Source organism: Triticum urartu, chromosome 5A, assembly GCF_056163025.1.
Source record: "Triticum urartu cultivar PI428250 chromosome 5A, HENAU_Tu73, whole genome shotgun sequence".
NCBI classification, from domain to species: domain Eukaryota; kingdom Viridiplantae; phylum Streptophyta; class Magnoliopsida; order Poales; family Poaceae; genus Triticum; species Triticum urartu.
Window position 1 is genome coordinate 161,589,001 of NC_141877.1, and position 25,973 is coordinate 161,614,973.

Genomic DNA, 25,973 nt, shown 5'->3' on the forward strand with positions numbered 1-25,973 from the left:
AATCGACGGTGCAGGGCACTCACTCGACAAGGGTACAACGAAAGTTACAGAGGCCCCGCCTGCGTCTTCAGATTGACAGACGGTTTGTGTTGTCGTTGGTCCCTGCTAAGACGTCTTGCCAGCTGCTACTTTTTTGTTCTTTCTAGGCCTAGGTGCCACATCTTCATCATCATCTGGAAGATCGATGATGTTGGGTGGAGCTACAGAGAGATCAGTCGACCCAAGTGAATCGCTAGAATTCAATCGACCGAGTAATCAAAAACAAGATCATAAGAGTTTTTACCTGGTTTGGAGGAAACCGCGTCTTCCATCTCCTCGTCTCGATACTGGTAGGAAGAAGTTCCCGATGTAGCAGCACTACAAATGTCCACACTCAGTCGGTTATGTTCTGTTGCTCGAGTCGACAAAAATAATGGATCAGATGATTACTCGGAGATGGTGGGGACGGTCACTTTGATTCTGGGCAAAGCCTTCGATAGTTTAGAGGAGGTGGCTTTCAATGCTTTTGGCGCAGGAGGCGACACAACCTTGAGCTGCTTCGATGCCTTCTCAGTCGGCGCTGGGGAAGACGTCTGGAGGCGCTTCGAGGATTGCCCAGTCGGCGCGGCCGCCAGGACCGGGGTGCTCGCCGGGTTGTGAGCGTGCTTGGATCTCCTCTCTCTGCGAGGAGGCGAGTCGACCTCTTCGTCATCACTCGAGTCGTCGCTCTCCTCGTCTTCCTATGCATCCGAGTGCCACTCGCCACTCTCGCCCCCGCTCGCCCCTTCCTCGACGTCTTGCTCCTGCACTCCATTGGGCATCGAGTACATATCAATGAGAGAGTGAAAGGACAACGAGCAAAAGAAATACAATCGACCATCAACAAGGTGTTACACAATGAATCGAGAAGATACTTGACAATGCAGAATCACTCCTGTTCCGGCTTGCGCGAATGGTCGAATGGAATCACCCTCCTAGACCCCCGGGGATTATCTTTGTTGCCGATGATTCATCTCAGCCACTTCTCCATCGTGTCTTCACTAACATCCTCCGGGTGGATCCGAGTGGAGTCCTCGAGACCCGAGTACATCCACATCGGATGGTCACGGGCTTGACGCGGTTGGATGCGTCGACTGAGAAAGACCTCCAACAGGTCCATCCCAGTCACCCCGTCACGGACAAGTTGGATGACCCGCTCGACCATCGCCTTGACCTGCGCCTTCTCTTCTGGGATCACCCTCAAGGAGGAGGGCTTCTCCACTCAAGCCAGGGAAAAGGGGGGAAGTCCAGTCGACTGACCCGGGGTCGGCTGGTCCTTACAGTAAAACCATGTCGACTGCCAGCCCTGGACCGAGTCAGGAAGGATCATCGCTGGGAAGGTACTCTTGTTCCTCATTTGGATTCCAAGGCCCCCACACATCTGGATCACATGCGTCCTCTCGTCTCTCGGGTTGGCCTTCTTGACCTACTGGGAGCGGCAGGTGAATATGTGCTTGAATAGACCCCAGTGCGGTCGGCAACCCAAGAAATTTTCGCACATCGACACAAAGGTAGCAAGATACACTATAGTGTTTGGAGTGAAGTGGTGGAGTTGAGCCCCGAAGAAGTTTAAAAAGCCACGAAAGAAAGGATGGGGAGGCAAAGGGAACCCGCGGTCGACATGGGTGGCGAGGAGAACACACTCACCCTCCAGTGGCCGCGGCTCAGTCTCGTTCCCCAGGAGCCGCACCGATTCGTGGGGGATCAATCCCCCCTCAACCAGGTCGTCGAGGTCGTCCTGGATGATCATCGCGCGGATCCAGTCGCCCTGGATCTAGCCCGGCCGCAGGCCAGACCTTGACGAGGACCTGCCCCGGCTGGTCCTCTTTCCTTTTGCCTTCGCGGTCGCCTTCTTCGCGCGCTCCAACGCCACCGTCTTCTCCTTTCCCATGGTGGCGGATCGAGTCCGAGCGAGGCTACGACGCCGAGAGCAGAAGCGGGCGCAGCGGAGAAATCTGAGGAAGAAGAAAGAGAATGAGGGCGCACTATTCAAAAGCCCGGTCCGGTGCCTTTTATAAGGTCACTTCCGAGTGACTGACTTGTAGGCCCGGATGATCTAAACAAACCCCGCAACAGTCGCGCGCGCGATACATGGCGAAAAAGGTGGTGCGGGAATCGAGGCGACCTTCCTAATCCGTCCCGATTACCATGGCCTCGCCCGTCCGGCGCGCTTCCCGAAATTCAAATCCCGCGAAATCCGCGGACATTAGAACAACTTTTCAAACGGAAAACATCCTCCGCATCGTCATTCAGAACTCTACCGTAAAAGTTCACTCGACAAAAACTAAGAATGGACCAAGGCAACTGAAAAAGAAGTTCATTGATCCAGAGCAAGATATACTCATAGCGCGAAAAATGAGTCGGAAGTGTTCTCAACTCCTTCCTCACTCAAACCCTGATCCATTCAGGGGCTAATGATGAAGCTATGTACGTAGGGTAGGGTCATGGATCTGTTCAATATACCCTCCCCAAGGACATCCCTAAAGATACCAGGGGCACGCGAAGAAAAATCATCATCCACTCGACCATGAAGTTATGTTCCACTAGACAATCCTGAAGACACTCGACTGTACAGATAATCACTCGACTACCAGAAGATCTAGAGCCACTCCACTCTCCAATGGTCGAGAATTAAGTCATAGCTTTAATGGTCATTATGTATCTTTACTACAAGTGTTAGCAGTAACGCCCCCATCTTTATGTACCTTAAACCCTCTATGGCATGGGCTTGCTGGGGTCCTGGCGCACTCTATATAATCCACCCCCTCCACAGGTACAACGGTTTGCACTTTCCATAACACATACGCATATAATCCAGTCGACCGCCTCCGGGCTCCGAGACGTAGGGCTGTTACTTCCTCCGAGATGGGCCTGAACTCGTAAAACTCCTGTGTACAACTCCTCCATAGCTAGGATCTTGCCTCTACATTCCTATCCCCCATTCTACTGTCAGACTTAGAACCACGACAATAACCATATCAGGCTCAAATGCATAGGCCTTGCATTGTGCTTGCCAAGTTTTGCATTCAAAATAGGTGTATGTGTCTGCATTGTATAATTTGATGTTGAAGGTATAACCATTCTCGGTCTTCAAGTAAGCTTTTTTTACCTCCATAGTTTTGTTAGAACTGAAACCTATCTTATCCAAGACAAACATTCTTACATGGCAGGGGATACGCTAGTAGAATAGTGAAAAAATAAAATTAAAAGTGGAAGCAAATGAAGCATAAGTCATGTTTAATTACAAAAAAAGACTTGTCGTTGTGACATACTATATCCACTTCGAAGTTCTCATCCAGCTTGATGCTGAAGCGCATATCATCAACTAGAAAATTTCTGTCACACAGGTCGCGCTGGTCTTCGCAGTATTCGCACATAATGAAATCGTGTTCGTTAGACGAGATTCCTATGTTCATATGTGAAACATTAAACACTTATTAGTTCTATTAATTCAACTAATTCAACTAAGCACTGATGAAAAATATACCTAAATAAAGTAGCTCAACTAATTCAACTAATTAATTCAACTAATTCAACTAAACTAGTTCTATTAATTTTCTTACTAAAAATAAGGTATCTAGTTCTATATAGTAAAATGTTAATTAGATGATCAAATCTCTATATAATAATTTATACTCAAAAAAAATCTATATATAATAAATTAGGTAGTTCTATATAGTAATATTTCGATTAGATCATCAAATCTCATATACCTAAATTTTCTTACTAAAAATAAACTAGTCCTATTAATTCACCTAATTCAACTAAGAATTTACTAAAAATAAACTAGTTCTATTAATTTTCTTACTAAAATATATAAAGTAGCTATATATAGTAATATTTTAATTAGATCACCAAAATGTCATATACCTAAATTTTCTTACTAAAAATAAACTAGTCCTATTAATTGAACTAGTTCAGCTAAGCATTTGCTAAAAATAAACTAGTTAGATTAATTCAACTAGTTAAAATAATCTCATATACCTAATTTTTCTTACTAAAAATAAACTAGTTCTATTAATTTTCTTACTAAAAATAAACTAGTTATATTAATTCAACTAGTTCAAATCTCATATATATACCTAATTAATATTTAGCTAATTCATCTAACAATTGACATTAATATTTAACAACTTTTCTATCTAATTCATCTAACATTAATTAACATTCTAACATTCGTATCTACGTAATTCATCTATCATTAATCTAAACAACAGAAAACAAAAAATAAGTAAAAAAAATGTGTGTGTGTGTGTATGTGTGTCTGTGTGTGTATGTGTGTGTGTACGAGCGTTGGGTGGCGGCCTACGGGCGGCGGCGCGAGACGGCGACGCAACAGGGACGGCGACGACGGGCGGCGGGGGCGACGGCGCGATCGAGACGGCGACGTAGTACGGGGCGGCGGCGGGGGCGACGGCGCGTGGCGGGGACGACGGGGGCGCGGCGTGCAGCGGGGGCGGCGAGGGCGACACGCGATGCGTGACGGCGCGGCGGCGGCGACGACGATGTAGTCACGCGATGAAGTTGGATAGAAGACGGGCGACGGATGAAAACTGAATTTTTCGTAAGTGCCATATATATAGGAGGGGCCTTTAGTACCGGTTGGAGTCACCAACCGGTACTAAAGGCCAATTTTTGCCAGGTCAAGCGGCGGGAAGAAGACCCCTTTAGTACCAGTTTGTGGCTCCAACCGGTACTAAAGGCCCCCCATTAGTACCGGTTGGAGCCACGAACCGGTACTAAAGGGGTTGCGCTGCCACCCGCGGTGCACAACGTTTAGTCCCACCTCGCTGAGCGAAGGGCTGCCGCACTGGTTTATAAACCCAGCCGCGGCTGCTCCTTCGAACTCCTCTATATAGCAGGCTTCTGGGCCTAACTATGGCGTACTGCCCTGTGAGCCTGCCGGACCTTCTGGGCCTGACTTTGCACACCCTAGGTCTGGCAGGCCCACTGAGCAGCGCCCCAACAAATTTTTTATAGTTTTTTCTTTTCTGCATTATTTATTTTTTTCTATTTATTTTTGAGTAATTTTTTAATATAGTTGTTTTCTTTTCTGCATTTTTATTTTATTATATTTATTTTTGAGTAATTTTTTTATATAGTTTTTTCTTTTCTGCTTTATTTATTTTTGAGTAGTTTTTTTCTGCATTATTTATTTTTTCTATTTATTTTTGAGTAATTGTTTTATATAGTTTTTTCTTTTCTTCTTTATTTATTTTCTTCTATTTATTTTTGAGTAGTTTTTCTTCTGTATTTAGTTTCTTTGTGACCCTCTCTACTCTTTCGCACATGCTATTCGGGTGAAATGATGATACCATGCCAAGTTTCAACATTTTCAGAGTACATTTTGTAGTGATTTTCAATTTCACGGTCATTTAACTCTCTAAACAAATCGGTGAATGACTGAAAAACATCAAATGATGTCAGAACGTGTTGGAAATTGATGATGTCGCTTTGAATGCTGCATACTGAACGCAAAAAAGTCGGGAGTTCAAATAAGTTTAAAAAACATTGAAGTGCCCGTGTAACAGATGAGTTCTCGTTCGAAACCCTAATACTCCGAGAGAGATTGTGCAGTTTGTACACGAAGTTCGTCCAGTTTTTGCCGTGACCCTCTCTACTCTTTCGCACATGCTATGCGGGTGAAATGATGATACCATTCCAAGCTTCAACATTTTCAGAGTTCATTTTGTAGTGATTTTCAATTTCACGGTCATTTAGCTCTCTAAACAAATCGTTAAATGACTGAAAAATAGCAAATGATGTCAAAACGTGTTGGAAATTGATGACGTCGCTTTAAATGCTGCATACTGAGCATAAAACAAGTTTGGAGTTCAAATAAGTTTAAAAAACACTGAAGTGCCCGTGTAACAGATGAGTTCTCTTCCAAAACCTTGATACTCCGAAAGAGATTGTCCAGTTTGTACATGAAGTGCATCCAGTTTTTGCCGTGACCCTCTCTACTCTTTCGCACATGCTATGCTGGTGAAATGATGATACCATGCCAAGTTTCAACATTTTTAGAGTTCATTTTGTTGTGATTTTCAATTTCACGGTCATTTAGCTCTCTAAACAAATCGGTAAATGACTAAAAACATCAAATGATGTCAGAACATGTTGGAAATTGATGACATTGCTTTGAATGCTGCATACTGAACGCAAAAAAGTCTGGAGTTCAAATAAGTTTAAAAAGCATTGAAGTCCACGTGTAACAGATGAGTTCTCATCCGAAACCCTGATACTCCGAAAGAGATTGTCTAGTTTGTACACGAAGTGCATCCAGTTTTTGCCGTGACCCTCTCTACTCTTTCGGACATGCTATGCGGGTTAAATGATGATACCATGCCAAGTTTCAACATTTTCAGAGTTCATTTTGTTGTGATTTTCAATTTCACGGTCATTTAGCTCTCTAAACAAATCGGTAAATGACTAAAAACATGAAATGAAGTCAAAACATGTTGGAAATTGATGACATCGCTTTGAATGCTGCATACTGAACTCAAAAAAGTCTGGAGTTCAAATAAGTTTAAAAAACATTGAAGTGCCCATGTAATAGATAAGTGCTCATCCGAAACCCTGATACTCCGAAAGAGATTGTCCAGTTTGTACACGAAGTGCATCCAATTTTTGCCGTGACCCTCTCTACTCTTTCGCACATGCTATGCGGGTGAAATGATGATACCATGCCAAGTTTCAACGTTTTCAGAGTTCATTTTGTAGTGATTTTCAATTTCACGGTCATTTAGCTCTCTAAACAAATCGGTAAATGACTGAAAAACATCAAATGATGTCAGAACGTGTTGGAAATTGATGACCTCGCTTTGAATGCTGCATACTAAATGCAAAAAAGTCTGGAGTTCAAATAAGTTTAAAAAACATTGAAGTGCCCGTGTAATAGATGAGTTCTCGTCCGGAACCCTGATACTCTGAAAGAGATTGTCCAGTTTGTGCACAAAGTGCGTCCAGTTTTTGCCGTGACCCTCTCTACTCTTTCACACATGCTATGCGGGTGAAATTATGATACCATGCCAAGCTTCAACATTTTCAGAGTTCATTTTGTAGTGATTTTCAATTTCACGGTCATTTAGCTCTCTAAACAGATCGGTAAATGACTGAAAAATAGCAAATGATGTCAGAACGTGTTGGAAATTGATGACGTCACTTTGAATGCTGCATACTGAACGAAAAAAAAGTCTGGAGTTCAAGTAAGTTATTAAAAATAAAAAAGAGGTGCAATGTTGGTTAATTAGCTTCAAGCTTTTCGGAATAGTGTAGACTACACTGCACATCGCTCCGTGCAATATCTATGCTATTCCGAAAGGCTTGAAGCTAAGAAATGTGCAGGTGAGCATTGCGCCTCTCCTTCATCGTATCTGCACTAAAGGCTTATAAACCGCTCCTACTGCCTCTCTCTTGGCGAAGTGGGACTAAAAATCAGCTTACTAAGAAACTCTAGTACCGGTTCATGCCATGAACCGGTACTAAAGGTGTTTGTGGGGGCCCCAGCCTAACCACAGCCTGACACAGCCTCATTAGTATCGGTTCGTGGCATGAACCGGTACTAAAGGTTGCCCATGAACCGGTACTAATGATGTCTGCCCGCCTAGCCGTTGGAACCGGCACTAATGGACACATTAGTGCCGTCTCAAATTCAAACAAGCACTAATGTGCTTCATATTTGACCCTTTTCTACTAGTGTCTCCTTGTGTGTGGCCGTGGACCCAGCTCTCAGCCTCTCCACGTACAATCCACATTTGATGGATGTTGTTCGTTAACCATGTTGACCACGCCGCGCCGAGAGCACCAGGGCGGTGGACGAGGGCGAGTCCTATGAAGGGAACGACACGGAGCCGGGGAAGACATGACAGTGGTTGCCCACGTGGTGGGGGGTATGAGGGTTGACTGGTTCAGCTGCCGTCGCCGGAAAATAACATGAGGTGTGGGTGAGTAGAGGGATAGTGTCGGTGTCAAAACCGGCGGATCTCGAGTAGGGGGTCCCGAACTGTGCGTCTAAGGCAGACGGTAACAGGAGGCAGGGGACACGATGTTTACCCAGGTTCGGGCCCTCTTGATGGAGGTAATACCCTACGTCCTGCTTGATTGTTCTTGATGATATGAGTATTACAAGAGTTGATCTACCACGGGATCGTAGAGGCTAAACCCTAGAAGCTAGCCTATGGTATGATTGTGTGTTGTCCTACGGACTAAACCCTCCAGTTTATATAGACACCGGAGGGGGCTAGGGTTACACAAAGTCGGTTACAAGGGAGGAGATCTACATATCCGTATTGCCTAGCTTGCCTCCCACGCCAAAGAGAGTCCCATCCGGACATGGGAGGAAGTCTTCAATCTTGTATCTTCATAGTCCAACAGTCCGGCCAAAGGATATAGTCCGGCTGTCCGGAGACCCCTAATCCAGGACTCCACCTCAGTAGCCCCCGAACCAGGCTTCAATGACGATGAGTCTGGCGCGCAGTATTGTCTTCGGCATTGCAAGGCGGGTTCTTCCTCCGGAAAGTCCATAGAAGATTTTGAACACCAGAATAGTGTCCGACTCTGCAAAATAATTTCCACATACCACTGTAGAGAGAATAATATTTCCACAAATCTAATATGCTGATGTGTTTAGATAGCACAACATTACGTCATGGCCTGGTCATTATTCGAACTGTTTTTCTCAACCAGCACCGCACATAACATGGGGCGGTTTTCTTGACACGTCCTGTCAAAGCAGAGATCGTGTTCCCCTTATTACGGGATTCTCATCAATACGGACGCAGGTAACCCAACCGTGCCATTACTTACGGCGCTTGGGGAATAAGAGATCTTACCAAGCGAGGGGGGGGGGGCGCATCGCCTCTTCAGCCTTATAAGGGGACAAGAATTTACCCTCTTCACCCATACCTTCTTCCCAACTCATTCCATTCTGCTCAGGCTCCAACGCGCGAGCATTCTCCTCCTCTACCCACAAGAGGTCTTCCAAAGATGTCTGGATCCAGAGCAGGAGGCAAATGGATGGCCTCTACTGTCCTAGAGAAGGATATCAAAAAGCTTCGGGAGGCCGGGTATCTGGCCAAGAAAAATCGGCCACCGTCTCCCGACGGCGGGACAGATCGTCCCCACTCCGGAACCCCACGAGAGGGTTGTATTCCTCCCTCACTTCGTCCGCGGGTTCGGATTTCCCATTCACCCATTCATTCGCGGTATCATGTACTATTATGGGGTCGATCTTCACGATCTGTCCCCTAATTACTTCCTCAAGATCTCGACATTCATTGTCGTGTGCGAGGCTTTTCTACGCATTTCGCCACACTTCGGTCTATGGCTGAAGGTCTTTAATGTGAAGCCCAAGGTGGTGGGCGGCCAGCACGCCGAGTGTGGGGGCGCTATGGTGAGCAAGATGCCCAACGTCATATGGCCAACAGGAACTTTAATGATTCTTTCGAGGAGTGGCAACAACAGTGGTTTTACATCAATGAGCCGAGCGGCAAGGAGCGGGACGCTTCTCCCGAGTTTCGATTTGGCGCCCCTCTGCGGCTTACGTCCTGGGTCAAGAAAGGACTGGATTGGTCCTCGTCTGACGAACTGTCGGTGCTCCAGACGCGCGTTAAGGATATGGGGGATAAGAACATTGAACTCGTCGACATAGTCCAGGTGATGTTAGTCCGCCGGATACTACCTTGTCTACATCGAACTCGCAATCTATGGGAGTTTGATCCGGCCAGGCAACAAACCTTGCGAAAGCTCTTCGGCACGTCGCACGAGGATATTTGGAAGGTGCTTTTTAAGTCCAACAAATCGTGGTCGGACTCCGCCAAAGACCGTGGGTACCAACTGTCCTGCCCTGCAAGTGTGGTGAGTTTATCAAACTTTTCCTTCCACATGACCCAATGGACATGCTTGACGCGTGTTTATTCAACTTTCCCAGAGCTGGATGAAGAAGGCAGAGCGGATCCATTGTCCGGCCCCGCTGCCCGAAGACCCGGCCATCCCACTTCTGACGAAGATGCTAGTCTCGGCGCCTTACAAGGTGCCGAAGAAGACGGCCGAGAAGGGGGCTAAAAAGACACTGGGCGGCCTTCGTCGTTGCGGCACAATACCAGAAGGCTCTAAAGCCCATTCCGCCTTCAAAGAGGACAAAAAGGAGGAAGGAGATGAATCCCCTATGGAGGGAAGAAGGAACAGGACGGCCTCCGCATCCTTGGAGGCTGAACTACCCAAAATAGGAAAGATTCCTCGTCAAGAGGAGTCTCCTGCCGCCGCCAACAGCGGCACGGCATGGGATCCCAGGGCCCAGCCCCTGGTGAACTCCTGAGTATCCGAATACGTTTAAGCGTCCGGACTCATCGTGGATTAGTATTTTAACCTAAGCCGTATATTTCTTGTAGTCCGGCGAGGTCCTGTACCGAAAAATCCTCGTCAGAGGACTTGCTGAGCTCAAACGCTGTGGAGAGCGGGATGCCCCCGAAGGACCCTTCCTCCAAACAGGTGCCAAACACCGAGGCCTTGTCCCGACAGGACCCCGTCCAAGGAGAAAAGGAAAAAACCATGAAGGCGACACCTGGAGGTCGAACCACAAGGGCCGGAGATGTGGGGAAAAAGATTCCGCCGGCAACCTGTGTCCATCCAAAAGTGTCGGATGCTTTGCTGGTGGCGCTACGAGATGCCTCCATTGTTGATGAACACTGTGCCCTGATGGGTGCGGTGATTAAGAAAATTCAGTCGACCGAAAATGGACTGAACAAAACCTGTATCAGCCTTATAAAAGGCTTTGAGGTATGTTATATGAGTTATCGAAGAGTGTCATAGTATAGATAGTAGCCCCTGATACACTGTTCGGTGAAAGAAAGAACCGGACAGGGGATCAAATTCATGATCTCAGGAAGACTTACTAAATGACATTGATCTCTCTCCTGTTTCGAGAAGATACCTGTAGCGGCTGTTGCCTCTCATACTGCAGAGATCTCCGGACTGAATCAAAGTTTGGAGCGGGCTAGAGAAGAAATTGGCCAATTGCAAATGCAGTTGAGGTATAAGCAAGGTATGCACTAGTATTATGTGTATTTATTGCGAGATAAATGTTCGGTATTAAATGAGCCGCATAATTTGTGCTAGGAGTTATGATCGAAGTCGAGGCCCTCAAAAGGGCCGCTGCCGAGGCCCAGAAAAAGGCGGCCACGGAGCGGACTCTTTGTGAGAAACACGAATCCAGAGTTATTAAAGTTGAGCAGGAGCTACAAGAGGCCGTAAGTAAATGCGAGGCCTTGGAGCAGAGTTTAACGGAGAAAGTGTCCGAACCCACCAAGGCGCGCCAAGCCACGAGCGACGCCCAGGGGCAAACCCAAAGCGCGCTGCATGGGATCCAACATGCGAGGCAGATCGCGGCAGGTAAGTTTTTCCCATGTAAAGAAAATATTTGAAGGGAAAACTATGTTATTGATTGCGAATCTGGACTTCTCAGGTGCATTTGCCGAGCTGCCGCAGAGTATATCAGATGCCGCTCACTTCTACTGAGCCCAAGGAAGGAGTACTGCCAGCAAGATTTTTTGGTCTCAGTATTTGGCACCGAATTATCTGGTGCCTTTTGCCGATCAACTGAAACAGCTGATCGAACTGCATAAGGCGGCGGAACTAGCCATGACAGATGTGGTTATCCGGCTATGGCATGCCGAACCGATTCCAAGCATCTACTTTAGGCTCGTAAGGCGGCTTATAAGCGCTTGCCCTCGACTTGAATTCATCAAGCGGTCGGTCTGTATAGAAGGAGCGCGAATGGCCTTCGCCCTTGCAAAGGTGCACTGGGGGGAGATGGATGCCGAAAAGCTGGTGGCCGAAGGACCACCAGAGGGGAAGGAGCACCGCAAGCCCGAATCATATTATAAGAGTGTCCTGAAAGGATCCTACCTTGCGGTGGGGCTATGTACCAAGGACATTGTATTTCCCTAAATGCGGATCATATTGTCCGTTGTAATGTTTAAACAAGGTCGTTGATATGTCGACTGTTGATATGTCGACTGCACAATGAACCAGGCAATCGGATTATAGGGCTTTATCACTCTCACTTAGCTAGAGGAGCTTTAGTATGGTCGGCGCAGCCCCTTGTGTTTGGAAGACCATACTAGGGGCTCTATAAGCGCCTGATCAGGGGAAAAAACCGATCCGTCGCACGCTGCATTGGTTATGGCATTGTGCGGGAGAAATCCTTCAAGATTTTTTGACCGCTCGAACAGCTGACCAGCTCTCGCCATATCATGACAGTTAGTTTTCGGCTTTCTCAACTGAGGTGCTCGTCCGGAAGAACCGGGACACAATCGCAGTAGTTCTCCCAGTGCTACCTTAGCCGATATAGTGGAACGTAAGGTACCAAAACATAGGAGCCGGGCAAACCCAACTATTGACCCAAAACATGATTCGGAGCTGATGCATATAATGCTATAAGTTCGGGGTGCCGGACTTCCGTGAAGGTGTTCGGACTTTTATTGCCATGTTATGGGGAATACGAAGCCCCTGGCATCTATAGGGCATACCGCTGTGTACGGATGCCATTTGACGAAATGATTTCGATAAGAAATAACCAGTAGGTAAACATCATATGAATCCACATGTTGTATAAATAATACATATATGCGTATGGTACAAGTAATGTGATAAATAATAAAAAAGGGAGTTATGATAGCAGAACCTGCTGTGACCAGGGAAAAGGTTGAGTGCGGGTTCGTATTGTGCCCGTACGGTCGCTGCGAGAAATGTCTAAGGATCCCCAGGTGCGTTCGAGCTGCCTCTATGGAGTCCGTCCTAGTCGGTGCGAAGGTGGACCTGGGAAGAAAATATAAGAAATGTTTGTGTGCCGGAGGTCGGTTGAGCAGCTGAGTTCGGCCTGTCATGGCCTTCGCCGGAGTGTTTAATTGAACCCTGGATGAGCCAGAGTATCCTTCCGTGAAGTAGTTCGGAGCCCCTTGACAGTGTCCGGGAGCCTAGGTGTCGACTCGAGGTTCAGCTGCGAGGTGCTGCTCGGTGTTCCTGCTGCTAAGGCAGTGATGTATTTGTTGACATTGATAGAAAATTCGGCCTTGCCGTGATCCGTGATGACGCCGCGTGGACCGGGCATTGTGAGCTTACGGTAGGCACCATGTGGTACCGCGTTGAATCGAGCAAAAGTGGTTCGACCGAGCAGTGCTTGATAGTTGCTCCATATCTGGTATGATGTCTCTAAAAGTGGCTTTAGTGGCCTTGATCGTTGATTGATCGATGCCCATATTGCGCACTGTATCCTGGTAAAGCAGGTTTAAACTGCTACCTCCGTCCATAAGGACTCGAGTGAGGTGGAACCCGTCTACTATTGGGTCGAGAATTAGTGCAGCTGGATTGCCCCAATTGGCTTTAACCGGATGATCCGTGCGGATGAAGGTGACCGGCCCTAGCTTATATCAAGTGGGCCGGTTGGGTGGTATTTACCACATTCACCGATTGAGTATGGGGGGGGGATTTCTTTTGCCCTCCTGTGTTTGGAAAGTGGGCTCTTCGTTGATATCATCGCTTTGAGACCCCTCTTCGTGTTTGGCGCCTGCCTTGCCGGCTTCTTTGAAGACCCACCATTCTCTGTTGATATGGATGGCTGGCATTTCTGGGGTGCCATGAATTTTGCATTGGCGAGCGAGTATGCGGTCCAGACTGGATGGACCCGGATTTGTATTTTTGTGGGGCCCTTTCTGCTGATCGGGCTTTGAGACCCTAAACCCGGCATTAACTGCCGTATTATTGGTTTTATCACCATATTTTCGGCGCTTGTGTTTGTTGCGTCGTGATTTTCTGTTGGCATCTTTGTTATCTAGATTGCCCGGATTCCCGGATGTGTTGTTGCTGCGAGCCAGCCAGCTATCCTCGCCCGCGCAAAAGCGGGTCATGAGTGTCGTGAGGTCTGCCATGGACTTCGGCTTCGCCTGGCCGAGGTGTCGGGCAAGCCACTCGTCACGGATGTTATGCTTGAATGCCGCTAAGGCCTCTGCATCCGGACAATCGACAATTTGGTTTTTCTTTGTCAGGAATCATGTCCAAAATTGACTGGATGATTCCCTAGGGTGCTGAGTTATATGGATCAAGTCATCAGCGTCCGGTGCTCGCACATAAGTGCCCTGGAAGTTGTCAAGGAATGCGTCTTCCAGATCCTCCCAACTGCCGACGGAGTCTGCTGGCAAGCTATTCAGCCAATGCCTAGCTGGTCCTTTGAGTTTTAGTGGGAGGTACTTGATGGCATGTAGATCATCACTGCGAGCCATGTGGATGTGAAGGAGGAAATCCTCAATCCATACAGCGGGATCTGTTGTACCATCATATGATTCGATATTTACGGGTTTGAAAACCTCTGGGAATTCGTGATCCATAACTTCATCCGTGAAGCATAGGGGGTGTGCGGCGCCTCTGTGTCGGGCTATATCAGGACGCAGTTCATATGAGTCTTCTCTATTGTATTTGGCCCGTCCGGATTTACTTTTGGTGTATCCGGCGCGACGATCATCGTCGCACGTTGGCGCACGCGCCTGTGACCCATAGATTGACCTTGCGAGTTTTGCCCTGTTGTGCCATACGTCTCGCAGGTCCCGTGTGTTGCGGGGTGCAGGCTGAACTTCAGGTTGAAACGCCTCTTTGGCTCGGCCACGTAGTGGTTGGTCAGCCGCATTGTACACTAGTGCATGAGGTTTCAATGCTTCCTCCTCGACATGAGGTAGCAACCTCCATTTCGGGTAACTCTTGGAGGGGCGCTTGAGTTCGTATTCCTCCGCCGCAAGGACTTCGGTCCATCTGTCTGCTAGCAAGTCTTGATAAGCTTGAACCTCTTGTTGCTTTTTCTTCAGGCTATTTGCTGTGGCCATAAGCCGGCGCTTGAAGTGCTCCTGTTCGACGGGGTCCTCAGGCACGGTAAATTCTTCGTCGCCGAGGCTCGCCTCGTCTTTGGAGAGAGGCATGTAATTGTCCTCCTCCGGTTCTCCATCTGCTTCCTGCTCTGCAGGGCTGGCTTGTTCATCCTCCGGCTCTACATCATGCTGGAGGGGATTGTGATTGTCTTTGGCACTATCCGGAGTGTTATTATCTCCTGTGCTGGTATCACTACTTTTGCTGTGGCAGGACTTAGAGCGGCACCGCTGACGTCGGCGCTTGGGTTGCTTCTTGGAGGGGTCATCCTTTGTTGTCTCGTCGCCATTGCCTTCTTTGGGGGTGTCCACCATATATATGCCGTATGATGAGGTAGCGGTCCAGCGCCCCATGGGTGGTGGTTCCTGCTCGTCTCCTGCATCATCGTCCATACCTTCGATGTCTTCGGAGTCGAAGTCGAGCATGTCAGTTAAATCGTCGACAGTGGCTACTAAGTGGGTGGTGGGTTGGCAACAAATTTCTTCGTCGTCCGCATCCCATTCTAGCCGAACATAGTTCGGCCAAGGTTCTCCTGACAGGGAGAGGGACCTCAATGAATTTAGCACATCGCCGAAGGGCAAGTAATGAAAGATATCCGCGGAGGTTACCTCCATGATCGGCACCCAGTCGGATTCGACGGGCATGGATGTAAGCGGCTCGGAGTCCGTGGCCGGAGGCGAATCCAGTGGTTCGGCGACACGGCTCTCGTAAGAGGTGAAGTCAGTATCCGGCTCTATCACCACTGAGAGTGCGTCCTCCATGGCAGGGTCTATCCCTCCGCTCTCGGATGGCGCGATTTGCTCTGGATTGACGGCTGGAGTAGTTGTAGATGAGATCTCCCGAACACTGTCCAGCGGCAGAGTTACGTCGTGCTCGTCGTGACTGTGCGGCGCACCTAACACGGGCTCGAATCCGTCGAAGATCAAGTCTCTGCGGATGTCGGTAGTGTAGTTTAAATTTCTGAATCTGATCTGATGGCCATGGGCGTAGCTCTCGATCTGCTCCAGATGGCCAAGCGAATTGGCCTGCAGTGCGAAGCCGCCGAATACAAAGATCTATCCGGGGAGGAAAACCTCACCCTCGACTGCATCGCTGCTGATGATCGAGGGAGACATCAAGCCTTATGGTGATGACACAGTGGAACTCTCAATGAAAGCACCAATGTCGGTGTCAAACTGGCGGATCTCGGGTAGGGGTCCCGAACTGTGCGTCTAAGGCGGATGGTAACAGGAGGCAGGGGACACGATGTTTACCCAGGTTCGGGCCCTCTTGATGGAGGTAATACCCTACGTCCTGCTTGATTGTTCTTGATTATATGAGTATTAAAAGAGTTGATCTACCACGAGATCATAGAGGCTAAACCCTAGAAGCTAGCCTATGGTATGATTGTGTGTTGTCCTACAGACTAAACCCTCCGTTTTATATAGACACCGGAGGGGGCTAGGGTTACAAGGAGTCGGTTACAAGGGAGGAGATCTACATATCCGTATTGCCTAGCTTGCCTTCCACACCAAGGAGAGTCCCATCCGGACATGGGATGAAGTCTTCAATCTTGTATCTTCATAGTTCAACAGTCTGGCCAAAGGATATAGTCCGGCTGTCTGGAGACCCCCTAATCCAGGACTCCCTCAGATAGCCAGGCTAGGGATACGAGTATGGTGGGCCGTGAGGCCCGCCCGGCGGCACAGCCGGCCACGGGGGCGGGAGCAGGCGGTGTCGCCGGCGCTAGTTTGGGCGGCTGGAGAAGGAAGATCAGAGACTGAAGAAGCATGATTGCCGTTAGATTGACATCAAATGATGCTGGTAGAGTCGATTATTGACTAAGTTTCTTTTTTTGAGAAACCTTCTGTATGCATGAACTTAGTAGGCCTGCAAGTCCACCTCCAAATCTGTAGCAGACAACATAGAGCCCATTTGCTAATTTTTTAACAATTTGCAGCCCATTTGCTAATTCTTAAGTAATTTATTACAGCCCATTTTTTTACCCAGGACCACGGTCAAAAAGTTCAACCTTATTATGCATATTTTCGTGGAGTCCAAACTATTGTAATCCAGAAATGATAAACATTTATTTTTTAAGAACTTACTGATTTGCCAAAAAAACATTTTGTGTTTGTAAGCAAATAAGACGTGGGAAAACAACACTGGCGGTAATGAAAAATCAGTGGTGGTAAGCAAATCGGTTGGTTTAAGGGAAAACCAGTGGTAAAAAAAATAGCACAGGGAGGGAAAACAACAACAAAAAATAAGGACGTAAATATGAAAAGGGAACTTTATGTATTTTCAATATAATGATACATGTATATGAACTATTAAAACTATAGGTAGAGATTATAAAACAGAAGTAGGACATGGCGTTTCAAGAGGAAAATAGAATTGGGGTGTGTGTTTGATTCAGTAAAAAATCGCATGCGCATGTTCTAAGACAAAATATAACTGACACTTGCGGGCCAGAGGCCAGTAGATACCTACTGGATCTTTGTGCCCCATTGTCGTCATGGGCTGGGCCTGTTAAAAACAAGACCAAGCCTGGGCAATCTACAACCCAGTTCACACTTGCTTGACCTAAAAAAACAATATACCTGCTCAATAAACAAGAGAATTCTGTAAGTACAGACTAATAACTGGGATCCAGCAGGTATATTGTTTTTTCATCGTGATAATAAGTGCATGCACTTGCTTCAAAAAATTTGGGGAACTGGGAATTCGAACGGCAGGTGCTTATGCTACCCATGAAATAAAAATTAGGTGCCTGAAAATTAGTTTCAAAACAAATGATTCAGATTTATATCCACGTCGACCATTGGCATGATGGTTGGAAGCAAATGCCAAATTCATACCGAAAGATCGTTAACAACATTACCAACTTGCAGACGACCAGGTAGTACAAGTACCAATACCAAACTAACTTATAATCTTTTTAGTCCTGGCCCTAGTGTTCTTCTGGTAGAAAATCTTGCAGAGGACCAGGTCCTGCTCCATCTCTTTCTCTATGTCCCCGAGGTGGTACTCGTGCATCACCGAGTTGGTCCTCTGCTGGTCGAAGTTCTTGTTGGTGTAACATCCCAAATTTTCAATTTGGAATGTTATACATAGGTCATTCTTGCATATCATATTTTATTGCATTTTCGTTCCGCAATCCTCGAAATCCTAAGCAACTCAAGGACCCGTGGAGAGAGTTGGGGATTTCCCGGTTTTCATATTGATTTTTATCAAATAATGAAACGAGGATTTTTGATTTTAATTATTTTTCACTCCGAAAAATATTTCATATTAAAATATGAGAGGAGATAATATGACTTCTCCGAAATAACTGAACTATTGGAGGAAAAATATTAAAATCATTTATTTGATTTTATTCGATTTTATTTGGATTTTATTTGCATTAGAAAAATTGCACGTTTTCAAAAATTGCATTTTACGGCCAAGAAAATGTTCATCTCGTCCTAAATATTTTATTTAGACGGTGAAAATTTGTTTTGGCATTTTTAGATTTTTATTTTATTTTCTAGGATTTTTTTTCTGTTCAGCGGAATTTTTTTTAAAAAAAACTTCCAGCGCCCGACCGGGCCGAAGCCTGGCCGAGCCAGGCCAGCCCAACCCCGCGCCATCGCCCCCTTGCGCGCGTCGCCGTGCGCGGCACGGATGCCAAGGACAGTCCGAGCCGGACTCCTCCCCGGGCGCCCCCTCGCGGAAGCAAGCCACCGCCCCGCCCCCTAGCCACCACCACCGCAAGCCGGCAGCCCCGCCGCCGAGCCCCGCCGCCGCAAGTTGCCGCGCCGCCCGTCGCCGCTGTCGCGCCGCCTCGCCGCCCCTCACCGCGAGTCGCTGCCGCCCCCGTTGCCCGCGCCGCTGCCGCCCCGCGTTGCGTTGCCCCTTGCCGGAGCCGCCGCCGTGCCAGACCTCGCCGGAGGTTAGCGACGTTCGTTTTTTTAGAAAACCGTTTTGGTTTTCGTTAGAAAACCCTAGTTCGTTTTTTTAGATCGGTTCGCCGGTTTTTCCCGGTTCTTCTATTTTGCGGACATTCGTCCGTACGTTTGTTTCAGCGAACGGTTTTCGCTTGTTAGTTATAGATAACGAACGCTCCTTCGTTAGTCCGTTCATTAGTTTTCTTTTATTGGATTTTTCCGCGATTATTCTCAATCGCGATTTCTGATCCGATTTTCATTTCTGTTTATCTTTTCGCTCGTTAGTCGGAATCAGGCGATTCAAGTGCCTAGATCTTCGTCTCGAGACCCTCTTTCCGCTTAACCAACTTGAACAAAATTTTGGTACAGTAAAATTTGACCTAGGTCCCAATTAGTAAACGGATCTTCTTTCTTTCGCCGTTTGAGTTTCGTTGCTCCGTTCGATTTGATTCTTTTTGCAAACCGGAGTTCCTAAGTTGAACTTTCTGGTTGGATCTTCTTCTTTGAGTTTTGCCCGTGTTTCTTAGCTTGATTGCTTATGGATGCTATTGTTTGTTTGTGATAGAATTCCCAGAGTGCGAATCGTGTTATTTGGAGTCTCTAGGTTACGCGGATCGTCAGCAAGGCAAGTAACACTTTGATCATACCTCTTTATCACCAGTTTTTATGCATTAGTTCCAATTCTCAAACATTGCATAATTAGGATGTCATTAACTTGTGGGTTGGGAAGTAGTTGATGAGGTAGAACCTATTGCCCTATTATATTCAAACCCTTGGGAGTTACCTCTACGCGTTACTTATATTGCTATGCTATGCTTGTAGACATGGTTTGGGTGAGTGAAATCCATGACAGATGTGAGATTGTTAAATAATGGTTTAACTTAAGGTGGCATCTTAAATAAACATCTGGGTGGATTGAGGCACCTGGAGTACCTAGTGTTGCCTGTATTTTTTTGGAAATCCCGGAGTACCCATGTGATCTTCCTATGGACCGCCACCCAGACTCAAAGGGAACTAAGATTATTCATGCTAGAAACTTCCGTGTGGAACCACAAGCTATTATGGGCTCTAGCATAGTTGAGTAAGTTACGTGAAGCTCTCTAAGAGGTGGATCAGCAGGTAGTGGGTTGTAGGTTTGGTATGGTCTGCCCGGAGCAGAGAGTTAATGTTTCTAATAGACTGTGTCTCGGTCATCCGTTTCTCAAACACCATGTAGTGCGAGAAATCCAACGGAGGCGATCGAGTCTTGTGGGGAAAAGTGCGCAAACCTCTACAGAGTGTACAAACTAATCATGGTTAGTCGTGTCCCCGGTTATGGACAGTCTTGAGTATCTAGTACTTGGAGTATCTTAAGTATCTCATCACTCTTAATTAATGTTGTTGGGTTGTTAATCACTTTAATTGGGATTGAGTTGGAGGAACCTTCTCAATGATGTTTCAACCACCATGATAGTTAAATTAAAATCTATTCCTTTGTAGTAGGGAAAAATTGGCTTTTCGCAAAAACAATAACCATATAGCTTTCCACTAGCCATATATGCATGTAGTGATTGCATTATTCTGTTCTTGCTCTACTATGTTATATTGCCAACATATTTCACGTGCTGGCCCGTTTTCGGGCTGCAACGTATTATGTTGAAGAATTTTCAGACGAGGAGTAAGGTTCGTTAGGTCGTTGTCGTGCAGCTCAACTATGCCGTTGGAGTTGATGGACTCACTTTATCTTCTAATCCTCCCGCTATTATCGTATTAGATGGCCTTAAGCCATATTTATTGTAATAAGTTCTCTTTTGAGACATTCGATGTAATAAGTGTGTGATTGCCACTCTGTTATAAATCCGTCGAGTATTGTGTGTGTCAGCATTACCGATCTAGGGATGACATTGAAGCACAGAGACTTGACCGTTTGAGGTCGGGTCGCTGCAAAGATGGTATCAGAGCACACACTGAGTGTAGGACACGACCACTAAGATAAAACCATAGGTCACTCTTCTCTACTCATTTCTGACTCCTCTCCATTTTCTACTCTTTAGGATGGCGGAGATGAAGAACAAGTTTACACAACCGGAGGAAGAATCACCTACTGGACGACACTTGAAGGAAGTCACTAGGTACCTGAACATAGGAATACCAAGCTTCACCGGGACCTACAATGCCACTTTGCCTGAAGAGGAGCGATGGATGATACAAGTTCAAGTTCCAGGAAGGACCTTCACGCCAGTCACTAAACCTATAGAAATTTCCTTTGACGCACCAACCTGGAGTTTAGGAAAGAGTATGGCAGCTCACATCACCATGGGACGCATTGGATAAGTATATCACAAGGATCTTATGGGCACTATATACCAGATATGTGGGCGCCGAGACGAGCAATGGGAGATGATCAGCACCAGGAAGGATAGATCAATGGCAGCTTTCATCCAGGAGTTAAACCAACACATTCGACGTCAGGAGAATCAGATGTGCGCAGACAGGATATATTTGAAGAAGGCAAAGACAAGGATCATTAAGCTGGAAGAAGAACATAAGTCTACACGCGATGGATATGAGGAGGAAATTGCGACACTACTGGAGAGGATTGATGACCTGATTAAGAAGATCAGAATATTCTTGGGAGACCCCACACTAGTAGAAGAAGATGAAGAACCCAAGGAGATTCGTCCGGAGGACTACATCATCATCGATGACACCGACTCCGACCCTAGTGATGATGACTTTGAAGAGGAAGCTGGAGCAGGCATCATGGAGTCTTCCACCGATCAAAATTTCTAGATGACCACAACATATTAGTAGTATTCCCCCATGTAGTCAGTAGTAGTTGAGCACGTTTGTGATAGTTCTAGACCGCTTGTATGCGCTTGCTTGATTGAGTGAGTGAAATGATTGTGTTTGTCTCATGTGCATATGGGTAGTGCTTTCTCATTAGACCTCATTCAATTCTAATCTCTTCCATCTAAACCCATCAGATGCCTCCGAGACGTGACCCCGGATTGGCCTTTCCGCCAGAGCTCACTCAGTTGATCCAGAAACAGAATACCCTAATGCAGATGTTAGTTCAGAACCAAGGCAACAACAACAACAACAACAATCCACCACCCCCACCACCAGTGGACAACCTAGTCCGTTTGCTAAGGTTATAGCCACCGGTGTTTTCTAGTAGCACCGAGCCTATAGTTGCTGATGATTGGCTATGCCATATTGGAAGGGAGTTGACCACCGCAGGTTGCACAGATGCTGAGAAGGTGCACTTTGCCGCACATCAATTGGATGGACCAGCAGCCTCATGGTGGGAGAATTACACGACCACTTTCCCCATAGCCAACGTCACTTGGGACCAGTTTCAGCAAGCTTTCCATACAGCCCATGTCTCAACTGGATCCATGAATCTAAAGAAGTGTGAGTTTCGCAAGTTACGCCAGGGGAACCATACTGTGGCTCAGTACGTGGATGAGTTTAGCAAGCTATCTTGCTATGCCCCTCATGATGTGGCCACAGATGCCGTGAAGCAGGAGAAATTTATGGAAGGATTGAATGATGAGATGAGTATGCAGTTGATGGTAGCAACCTTCAACAACTACCAGGAGTTGGTGGATAAGGCTCTTATGATTGAAGGGAAGCAGCAGCAGATTGAGAGCCGTAAGAGGAAGTATGGACAAGGGAGGTATAACTCAGGAGCTCAGCAGAAGCCACTCCTAACCCCGAACTCGGGAGGAGTTTTTCATAACCATGGAGGTCATAACCACACCGGAGGAGGATCACATAACCACAATGGTTCTAAGAATGGGAATGGGAACGAAGCCAATAACAATCAGAACCGCCCCAATCCAGCCACACCCGCCAAAAGAGATCTAAGTCACATTACTTGCTACAAGTGTGGGAAGACTGGACACTATGCCATGGAGTGCCCTGAAGGAAATAATGGAAACGGAAATGGGAGCGCTGGGAAGAATCCCAATCCATTAAACAAAGGACAAGTGAACCACGTTAACGTGGAGGAGGTTGAAGAGCAGTCGGACGTGGTAATAGGTAAGTTTTTGGTTAAGTCATTTACCGCTCTTGTTCTATTTGATACTGGTGCATCGCATTCATACATATCAAGGGGATTCGTGGATAAGTTTAAACTACCAACCCAAACCCTTAGGACCCCTCTCTTAGTTAGTTCACCTGGAGAAAGAGTATATGGCTAGTCGATGGTGCGACCAGATACCCTTAACCATTGGCACCCATGTTTTTCCATCCGACCTAATTATCTTGGTGTCAAAAGGATTGGATGTGATTTTAGGCATGGACTGGATTTCAAAGTATGGAGGAAGCATTGACTGTGCTAGTAAGTCGATTTATCTCACCACCCCGGAGGGAAAAAGGATTAAGTATGTATCTAGGCATGTGCCTAGGAGGATCCAAGTGAATACCCTCACGGGAGTTGTTCAGGAGGAATTTCCTGTAGTGAAGGATTACCCGGATGTTTTTCCAGAGGAGTTAGCAGGCATGCCACCGGATCGAGACATCGAGTTTTTGATAGAGCTATTGCCAGGGACATGGCCAATATCCAAGAGACCCTATCAGATGCCCGCGAATGATCTGGAGGAAATTAAGAAACATATCAAGGAGTTATTGGAGAAAGGATACATTCAAAGGAGTTCATCACCTTGGGGAGCCCCAGTGCTTTTGGTTGAGAAGAAGGATAAATCCCTAAGAATGGTTGTTGATTATCGGCCCTTGAATGAAGTGACGATCAAGAACAAGTACCCACTGCCAATGATCATTGATCTGTTTGATCAGCTGCAAGGAGCTAAGGTGTTTTCGAAGATCGGTCTACGATCGGGATATCATCAGTTGAAGATTCGAGAGAAGGATATACCAAAGACAACGTTCACCACGCGATACGGATTATACGAGTATACGGTCATGTCGTTTGGACTGACTAACGCCCCTGCCTATTTCATGAGCATGACGAACAAGGTATTCATGGAATATTTGGACAAGTTTGTTGTGGTGTTTATTGATGTTATTATGCCATACACGAAGAATGAAGAGGAGCACAAGGAGAATTTGCGTTTAGTTCTCGAGAAACTCAGGGAACATCAGTTGTATGCCAAGTTCAGCACATGCGAGTTTTGGTTGAAGGAAGTCGGATTCCTTGGACATGTTATATCAGGAGAAGGTATAGCAGTAGATCCGAGCAAGGTTCAGTCAGTCACTGAATGGTTGTCACCCACTTCAGTTAGCGAGATCCGCAGTTTTCTTGGACTCACAGGATACTACCAGAGATTTATTGAGAATTTTTCCAAGATTGCGAAACCAATGACCGAGTTATTGAAGAAGGATACCAAATTTAAATGGACGGAAGATTGCGAGGAAAGTTTCAAGGAGTTGAAGAAACGTTTGACTACAGCCCCAGTGCTGACACTGCCAGATATGCATAAGGATTTCCAAGTGTATAGCGACGCCTCTCGCTTGGAACTTGGATGTGTGCTTATGCATGACGGAAGAGTTGTTTCCTATGCCTCGCGACAACTAAAACCTCACGAGTTGAATTATGCCACGCATGATTTGGAGTTAGCAGCCGTAGTGCATGTGTTGAAGACTTGGAGACATTACCTTATCGGAAACCGTTGTGATGTGTACACGGATCATAAGAGTTTGAAGTACATCTTCACACAGAAGGAGCTGAACCTTAGGAAGAGGAGGTGGTTGGAGCTTATAAACATGAATCTGCACTATTATCCAGGAAAGACCAATGTCTTAGCAGACGCTTTAAGCCGGAAGAGTTATGCTAATATCCTTGCGAGTAAGGGAGTGCCAACGGAGTTAGGAGAGGATATTATGGAACTACGATTAGATATTGTTCGTAGAGGTTTTGTTGAAACAATGGAGGTTTAGTCTACATTGTTAGGAAAGATTCGAGAAGCTCAGAAGGATGACAAAGAGATTGCGGAGATAAAAGAGAGAATGGGCGAAGGAAAGGCCAAAGGTTTTCGTGAGGATGAGCACGACACCTTATGGTTTGAGGACCGAGTTTATGTGCCCAATAACACAGAGATCAGGAAGTTAATACTACACGAGGCCCATGACGCACCATACTCGATACAACCCGAAAACACCAAGATGTATTTGGATTTGAAGGAATGATTCTGGTGGACGGGTATGAAGAAGGATATTGCCGAGTATGTAGCCGTATGTGATGTATGTCAGAGAGTGAAGGCAGAGCATCAAAAGCCGGCAGGATTGTTCCAGCCAATGCCGATACCTGAATGGAAGTGGGATAAACTTGGCATGGACTTTATCACCGGATTGCCCAGGACCAAATCAGGATACGATTCCATATGGCTAGTAGTTGATTGCTTGACCAAAGTGGCTCACTTTATACAAGTGCGAAGTTGGCCAAGATATATATATCCAGGATCGTATGTCTGCATGGAGTTCCGAGGACCATCATATCAGATAGAGGAACACAGTTTACCTCAAAGTTTTGGCATCAATTACACCAGACCTTGGGAACGAGATTGGAGTTTAGTACAACATTTCACCCGCAGACGGATGGACAGACAGAGAGAGTCAATCAGATTCTGGAGGACATGTTGAGAGCCTGTGCGCTAGATTATGGATCTAGTTGGGACGACAATTTGCCTTACGCAGAGTTCTCATACAACAATAGCTACCAAGCCAGTTTGAATATGGCACCGTTCGAAGCCCTGTACGGACGAAGGTGCCGAATGCCGTTAATGTGGGATGAAGTAGGAGACTGACAGTTGTTTGGACCAGACCTGATCAAGGAGTTTGAAGAGAAGGTTAAGCTCATTCGTGATAGACTGAAGATTGCTCTGTCCAGGCAGAAGAGTTATGCAGACTTGAAACGCAAGGAGGTAACCTAAGAAATTGGAGGCAGAGTATATCTGCGAGTATCACCCTTGCGAGGAGTGAAATGTTTTGGAGTTAAAGGAAAGTTAGCCCCAAGATTTGTAGGACCGTATCGTGTTTTGGAACAGATGGGAGAAGTTTCCTACAAGTTGGAGTTACCTGAAGGACTGTCAGGAGTTCATGACGTGTTCCACGTTTCACAGTTGAAGAAGTGTCATGCTGAGAAGCCAGCCAAGTCACCCGCAGCAAGGTTATCAAGTTTTGCAAAGTTCAGTG